This window comes from Microtus oregoni, unplaced genomic scaffold, assembly GCF_018167655.1.
Source record: "Microtus oregoni isolate MIOR12 unplaced genomic scaffold, Mior012 000059F_ref0000304, whole genome shotgun sequence".
NCBI classification, from domain to species: domain Eukaryota; kingdom Metazoa; phylum Chordata; class Mammalia; order Rodentia; family Cricetidae; genus Microtus; species Microtus oregoni.
The window spans coordinates 10,029,259-10,037,661 of record NW_024543835.1 but is presented as its reverse complement, the minus strand read 5'-3'; positions in this window follow the sequence as shown (position 1 = coordinate 10,037,661).

Sequence of the window (8,403 nt, the reverse complement as noted above, 5' to 3'; positions counted from 1 at the left end):
TCATCATAGAATGACAAAATCCTGAAATATAAGTGCCCCTTTATTTTTTGGTTTTTCAAGACAGGATTTCTTTGTGCAATAGCCCTGGCTTTCCTGACTCTGTAGCCAGAGCACTCGCTCTGTAGACCAGGCTTGGAACTCACAGAGATGCACCTGCCTCTGCCTCCCGAGAGTACTGGGATTAAAGGCATGCATCATTACTGCCTGGATTTTTTTTCCTGCTCTTTTAAAAGGAGCACAGACAGGAAAGTTGGAAAAGTGGAGCAGGCCAGAGGAGATGAGAAGAAAAATGTGTAGCCCAGGCTAGCCTCAAACTCATGATCCTCCTGCTTCTGCCTCCTTCAGCAAATCCTATCAGTGCCACCACAACTGGCTAAAAGCCAGGCAACTCTGGTGAGGAGAGATGGGAAAACCAAGCCTGTCATCATGATAAGCCCACATCCTTCACAAGCCTGCTGCCATTCTTTGTTAATCAGACAGTGGCTGAGAACAATTGCTTTTTTTTTCATTTTTCAGGACAGGGTTTCTCAGTATAGCCTTGACTGTCCTGAAACTTGCTCTGTAGATAACATTGGCCTCAAATTCACAGAGATATACCTGCCTCTACCCCCTGAGTACTTTAATTAAAGGTGTGTGCCACCACTGCCTATTTTCTTTTATTTTAAGAAAAAAGATTTATTTATTTATTATGTATGCAGTGTTCTACCTGCATGTAACCTGCAGGCCAGAAGAGGTCATCGGATCTCATTATGGATGGTTGTGTGTGCCATGTGGTTACTGGGAACTGAACACAGGATCTCTGGAAGAGCAGCCAGTGCTCTTAACCTCTGAATCATCTCTCCAGCCTCTGTGCACCCCGCCCCCGCCCAGCTTAAGACATCATTTCATTGCAAATTAAGTAACTTACACCCTAATGGGGAAAATTGTATATGTATTTCCTGAAAAGAATTATGCAATTTTGGTACTAATTGTCTTAGAATGTACAGGCAGTTCTGAATTAAAAACTAAATTTTATCAGAGGTGAGGATAGCATTATATGTTATAAAATGATAACTTTTACAACTGTCATTCTTCAGACATAATTTCTATAATCTCTTTGCCAAGTCAATTGCTTTGTATCCATTATATGCATTCCAACCCCCCCCAGTGAGATGGCATATCAGATGTGATTATAAAACTTGGAATTATATTATCTTCTGTCATAAAATTATTTTTATGTTCTCTTAAGAGCAGGAGGGGCTCATGCCCAGGGCCCTGAGTTCACTATGCTGCTTCTGCTGTCCTAGAACTCACTAGGATCACCTGAGCAAGCCTGAAATATGTAAATCTTCTGCCTTCACCCCCTAAGTGCTGTCATGAGAGGTGTACGCCACTATTCTAGAAATAATTACTCATTTTTATTTTTATTTATTTAGATTTTATTTATGTATTATTTTACACACTATTTTATTTATTACTTGAGAATTTCATATATATGAATATTTTCATATATTATATGAATATTATAGATAATGTATTTTGATCATATCTGCTCCCCTTCCAGTTCCTCTCAGAATGTGTTTGCTGAGTTCCCCTACTAACTTCACGTATTCTTAATTACTTTTGTAACTCATTGAAACTAATTATCACTACCTATTTGTGTGCATATGGGTGTAAAGACAATCCATTGTAGCATGAGTGATGTACCCTAAGAAAACTAACTTTCTCCAAGAAGCTATTAATAGCCCACAGCTACTTATATATGAGTGGGGACTCATGAACCCCTTGCCAATCCATGCTAGAATGCCAACTACCCTTAACTTGTGTGGGTCTGGTGCAGCCAGGTTCGGCTGCTGGAAGTTCATGAGTGTGAAGATCCTATCATGTTCAGGAGACATTCTTTAACAGCAATTTTTTCCTAGCCTCTCCTAAACTTTCTATCTTTCTTTCTCGGTGTTCCTTGAGAATTTGGGAGAAGGTGGTATGGCACAGATGTTAAATTTAGAGCCCAGACCTGCACCATCATAAAAATTGGAATATAAAACTGAAGAAACTTAATTCTCAGAAAGAAATAATAAAAGTATAAGCTCTGAAGAGATTGAGAATGAATGGGAAGGTCCAGGTAGGATAGTTTGTTGATTAACTTTGTAAAAAATTTACAAGCATATGTTAAGACATGAGTTTTTATATTTTCATTCTCACCCATAAAAATAAATACTATTATTATTCCATAGAGGAAACTGAATTTTCATTTGCATGTGATTATCAATGGTGACTTACAGTCTTCTGCAACTCCAGTTAAAGGGGATCCAGTACCTTTTCATGGCCTCGGCGGGAACATGCATGCAGTGTACATAAATGAATGCAGACACAACATTCATGCACATGCAATAAACATTTAAAATTATTTTAAAGGTACTTCTGTCCATCTGCTGAAATGACATTTCTAAAATTGGGATTATTCTAATCTTTATTAAGTACCTTGAAGTATTCATTCACATGTCATCAAATTTAGTTACCTATAATTTTATTGAATCTTGAAAGACAATTTACAGAGAAGTGTAAACAGAGCAAGAAAGAACAAGGTTTATGAGAAAATGGGATGAAAAGGTCATATGGTTTCATAAGAAGCCCCTCTACATACCAAAGGGACTGTTTGATGACTCAGAAGAGGTTGTAGCAAATTTCAGGGCTGTGAAGAGAGAAAACAAGCTTGACCAATGTTTAATCAGCAAGCACTTTCTTTTCATTGACCATTTGGGACTAGCATTTCAATTAATTATGTACAAAGCAAAGCAAAGGAATACTGAGAGACTGATATCACAGAGGAACAAGGAAGTTATCCTTAACCATATTTAATTCATGTGAGCAAGAGTGACTCACTACAGGAAGAAATTTTCTGGAACACAAAGTTGAGTCCAGCAAATTTTCTTAATCTTTACTGTTTTCCAGTATTAGAGAGAGCTTATATAAAATTCAATAATGTATAAAAGATAAATATTATTGTGAAAAATTACTAATCTGAATACAATACACATTACAGAATAATCTGTTAAAGAGATAGAACAAACAGAATAGAATTTCTTGCAGTTATATAGCTAACAGACAGACCTATTAAGTGCACATTCTTAAGATAAACGATAACAAGATATTCGTTACATAACAAAATAGAATATTACCATTTGTCACATATGATTATTCCTAAATTTGCCTAGTAATTGTGATCGCTTTCCATGTTTAATAATTAATTTACCCAAAGGAATAAAAGTCTGCAGTGTAAGACTCTTTTAAAACGATTATTCAGATTTTGGAAGAAAAAAGGACTTGGATATACATGTTTCTAAAGTGAACACTTTAAAACAAAATGAAATATACACTTCTTATCAACATAGCTACCTAAACAAGACCTGAACAAGAATGATGCCAAGAGGCATGCCAATATAGAAGGCTGGAATTTTGGGGCTTCAACCCTACACAAAGAATTACAGTTAAATTAAGGAAAACTGAGAATGGGAGAAATGGTCTTCTCCAAGAAGAGCCACTCTAAATGGTTGTCCAAAACTAAATGGTCAGTCCTGAAACCACAAGGTAACTTTATGTGAACTGAGAAGTTTGTATTTATAAATTTAAGAATATGCACACATAACAAAAATAAAGAAATAGAGGTCACGAATATGAAAGAAAACAAGGTTGGGGATTTGTGATAAGGGTTAGATGAGAGAAAGGGAAAAACTATGCAACTGTATTAGAGTGTTAAAAAGTACAAATATAATTGCAAAACAAATTACTTTTGTCAAAAATCAAAAGGAAAAAATGTAGGGAAAGTCCTGTTCCTGATTTTGTTTACTAGAAGACAGCAATTATCCTTTTATTTAAAAGACTATCAGCAAGTTTTCTAAATGATAAATTATAGAATTATCTATTGTAGATATAAATATAAAGTTCATATAAATTCTGTACTTTCTGGTACATAACTATAGAAAAATGACAGATGTATTCCAAAATCCTCAGTGAATTATTTACTATAAATATGGAACTCCTTAAAAATGCAAATAAGTATAAAGAATTCTGTTCTAGGAAAGCAAAGGAAGGGAATTAAAAGACAGATCATTGAATAACCACGGGGGAAAAATAATTGTAGATAATTGCACTGACATAACTATGTGAGAATACTGCCATGATTATGAATCATAAGGGATAACAGAAAACATATTTATTATGTATGTATATTATGAATATTTTTACATCCCCTCTCAATTTCTGCCTATTCCTTCCAGGGATAAGAAATAGGACAATGACTGAATTGTAAGGTCCTAACACAGGGAGTAGAATTATTATCTGGGATTTTTTCTGCTGCTAAGATGGATTCCTACTGCATATTCCTAGTCTGTGTATAAAGAGGCATCAAGAAGTACCCTGTCATGAGACTAAGCATAGGGAATTTACCCTGGACCTCTGATTATTCTACTTGCCAAGTATGTATCATTGATGTAGTTAACAGCACTGTTCATAAACCACCAAGACCTTTCCTAGAAAGAACTGCATTATGCTCACTGATGTCATACCACCTCAGTAGTATGGGTCTCACTGTGGTCCTTATATGACCTTCAAGCAAAAATAGGTCCAAACTTCTATCTGGGGAAGAAAATTAATCTATCAATGGCAATTCAAAAGAAATATTATGAAACAAAACAAATGAAAAATGTACAGTCTTGTGGAGTTTTATTTCAACAAAATAAAGTTTTAGCCTAGATGACATTAATATCATACAGGTGATTTTCTGATAAAATGTCAGATTAGAAACTGCCTTAGTGTGATGCTATAAAAGGGAAGAGCCAGGGTAATATAACTATTCCAAAAGAGAAAGAGATGATGATCTTAACAAGTGAAAAAATAAGTGATAGATAATGTCAACAGCACAGAGAAACAAAATGACTGTACGATAAAAAATATGTAAGCAAGCTATGGTTAAAAAAAAAAAAGACTCTATAGGCATGTATGCCTGTAGGCCAGAAGGGGGCACCAGATCTCATTATAGATCATTATAGATTATCCAGGCAATGGTGTTTCAGGCCTTTAATCTCACAGGGAGACAGAGGCAGGCAGATCTCTGTGAGTTCAAGGCCAGTCTAGTCTGCAAAGTCAGTTTTAGGACAGGCTTCAAACCTACTCAGAGAAACCCTGTCCCAAAAAACAAATGTAAACAAACAAAAAAAACCCAACCAAACAATACTCACAGTCATAACCGTAGAACATCCCACAGTTCTCATAAAACTAAAGCCATTTGAAGGATATTTGGTATAATGGTGACTCTTCTTGCTTGGCAAGCCATCATTAAAGAAAAAATTTATTTGGTTACTCTCCATATTTCTGAGTACTATAGTCATGAACCACTTTGATAGGTATCTACTGTCAGAGACAGTTACTCCAGGAAACTGAAAACAAGGCCCAACCACAAGTCAGGGAGTCTACAGTGTGGGGTCACAGGGTCTCAGAAGGTGAGAGTTGCATAAGGCATTGTGGAAATGGTAAGTGCCAAATGCAAATACACTGGGCAGTCAGGCAACAGAGCGCTCCAATATTAAAGGATACCAGGATTTGGGCAGCCCTAACCCTGTGATAAGGAGAAAGGGAAATTCCTTTATCTGAACATAACTGTGGAAACTAATAGGTCCATGCCAGGTGTCATTGTCTCAGAAGAGTAAAAATATATCTCATACATAGGTTGGCAAGTGGAGTGCACAGTTAGGTGACTCAGTATTCAAGGACAGGAAACTACTGCAGTTCAATGTACCTAGGGACAACTGATGCTTAATTTGTCCTAGCTAAGTACTAGCACAAAAAGTAGGAAAATTAAGAGATTGTAACCTCAATTAACCATCCTTTCATCACAAGATGATGTAATGTTAACAAGCTTGCACAGAAATTATGATTAATTTTATCAAATTTGTATTTAATATAATTCATAATTTATAATTATATATAATATTTAAAAAATTATACTAAAATATTGCGTTTAAAAAATAATTTTATGACACTTGTAAGTTTTTTATCATGTTATTTATAATACTCAGATGATATTTTATTCTTTAAAAGTCCTTGTCCTTATTTCATTTCTTGTGTCTATCTACTCCCCATTTTTATACCTTTTTATTGTGCAAACAGAATATTTTATCTTTCATTTTTCTGTCATTTTTAACACATTTCTATCTGATTCTTCTACTTAATACTGCTTCTTTCATTTCCTTGATTTTGTCCTTTATTTCATGTCTACACTAAAATTTACTTTTAGCCAAAATAATTGCTAAATTTAGAGATTGACCTAGATTGTCTTTGAGTATTCTTTTCCATGGCATTATTGACTAAAGACTTGACTTTATATAACTTTAAGCATACGTCTATATCTGACTTGTTAGTCTGTTCTGGTGGAATTGCTGTTGCAGCAACATTTCCTCTCTAAGAGTGGTAGTGGGGATTGAATCCTGTAAAGTAGATTGTTTTTAATGACTATTCAAGAAAACTGGAGGATAAATATTCATAACAACAGATGGGCGTATAATAGCACAGAAACACCAGAAACATAAAATCCCTAGATGAAATGATTTCTCCAACAGATCATAAATTTCCAATAACCGAACCTAAAGGTACTGAAATAGTTAAAATTCTGACAAAGAATATAAACTCTAATGGTAAAAGTTATAAATTGTCTCAGATAAGATACAAATTGGAGAAATCATTTCTCCTTTTATAATGAATTCTTTTTCCCATTCTCTACTAGAAGTTAGCATACAATATTTAAGGACAAGTTTAAATCCTCTGTATGGTTGACCTTGTGTCTTTAGTGAAGGAATGTGACAGTTGCACATTTTGCGCTGTTTTGATTCTAGTTTTTCCTCTGTTTCATGTTAGTAAAGGGCCTGTTCTTTATTTAGCATCCTAAAAGGATATTTTGAAATTATCAGGATTTCAAGTATAGGCAAGCCTGTTTTAGGATATTTTCTCATTTCTAATGCTCGGTTTGATCACTTCTGCAACTATATCTACAAATCCTTGAGTACTATAGTATTTAATAACTTTTAATATCTACTAGCTTATGACCTCACATATTTTTCCTCATGAAGAGCATATTGTTGTTTTCTGTCCATTTAAAATAACATTAAATTTAAAAATCAGCTTGCTTATTTTCAGATATAAAATATATTACGACTCTTTTGAAAAGAATGAGGATTACCATATATTATAGAGTAAATTTGGGGAAAGTGAACCTATTTACAATACTGAATACTATTTCTTTGCTCAAAAATATCACAATCTTCTACTTGTGTTTACATTAACTTCTCTAAATAGTGACATATTTCAATATACTAATATTCATTATCAGTCTACATTAGTACACATAAGATATTTATGTATTTATATATATATATATTATACAGTATAGTATGTGTGCCTATCTCTTAAATAACAGTACTCTGCTATTGTAGTTTATAATTTATATTTTATTTTCATCTTTATATTCTTTGTTGCTAAAATAGAAAAATGTTTTATTCTAATTACATAAGCATTAATTTAAAAAATAATTTTTGATTATACTGCTTATCGTTAGAATTATTCATGTGCATTCTACTTTTTCTTTAAAAATAATCATATGCATTATAATTGCCTATTAATGATAGCAGCTGGTTTTAAGTTTTTTTTTTTTTGGTTTTTGGAGACAGGGTTTCTCTGTGGCTTTGGAGCCTGTCCTGGAACTAGCTCTGTAGACCAGGCTGCTCTCGAACTCACAGAGATCCACCTGCCTCTGCCTCCCGAGTGCTGGGATTAAAGGCATGCGCCACCACCACCCGGCCTGGTTTTAAGTTTTTAATCTCTATTCTTTCATTTTAGTACTCTTTAGTAACTTCTTTAAAATGTTGAAGAGATATAGTGATAATAGACATCTTTTTTTATCTCCCAATTTGAATGTAAAGAAGTCAAATTAATATGACATTATTGATGTTGATTTTCCAGATATCCTTTACTCCTTTACCACTATGGTAACCTATTCTTTCATCATGAATAATCATTGATTTTATAAAGCATTATTCTATACCACTTTTGGATGAGGTTTTCTCATCCACTGTGTCCACGAGACATGTTAGGCTTGGACCTGTTTACATTTATAGGACCCATTCTTCCTTTGTTTTCCTTAGTTATCAACTATAAAACTTGACCAACAACTCATTACACAATGAACTTTTTCAAGTGATGCTGTTTGGACAGGAGGGTATACTTTCTCCTGTATCTCTAGAATATATATCCTTTCTCCTGTTTGTGGATCCAACTTCTTCCTTATTGATCAACTGTTTTCCCGTGCAACTAAATGCAAATCCCAGTATCAAATAACAATATCTTTTCTCTTTTTTTTTGTATGCTAGAGATAAG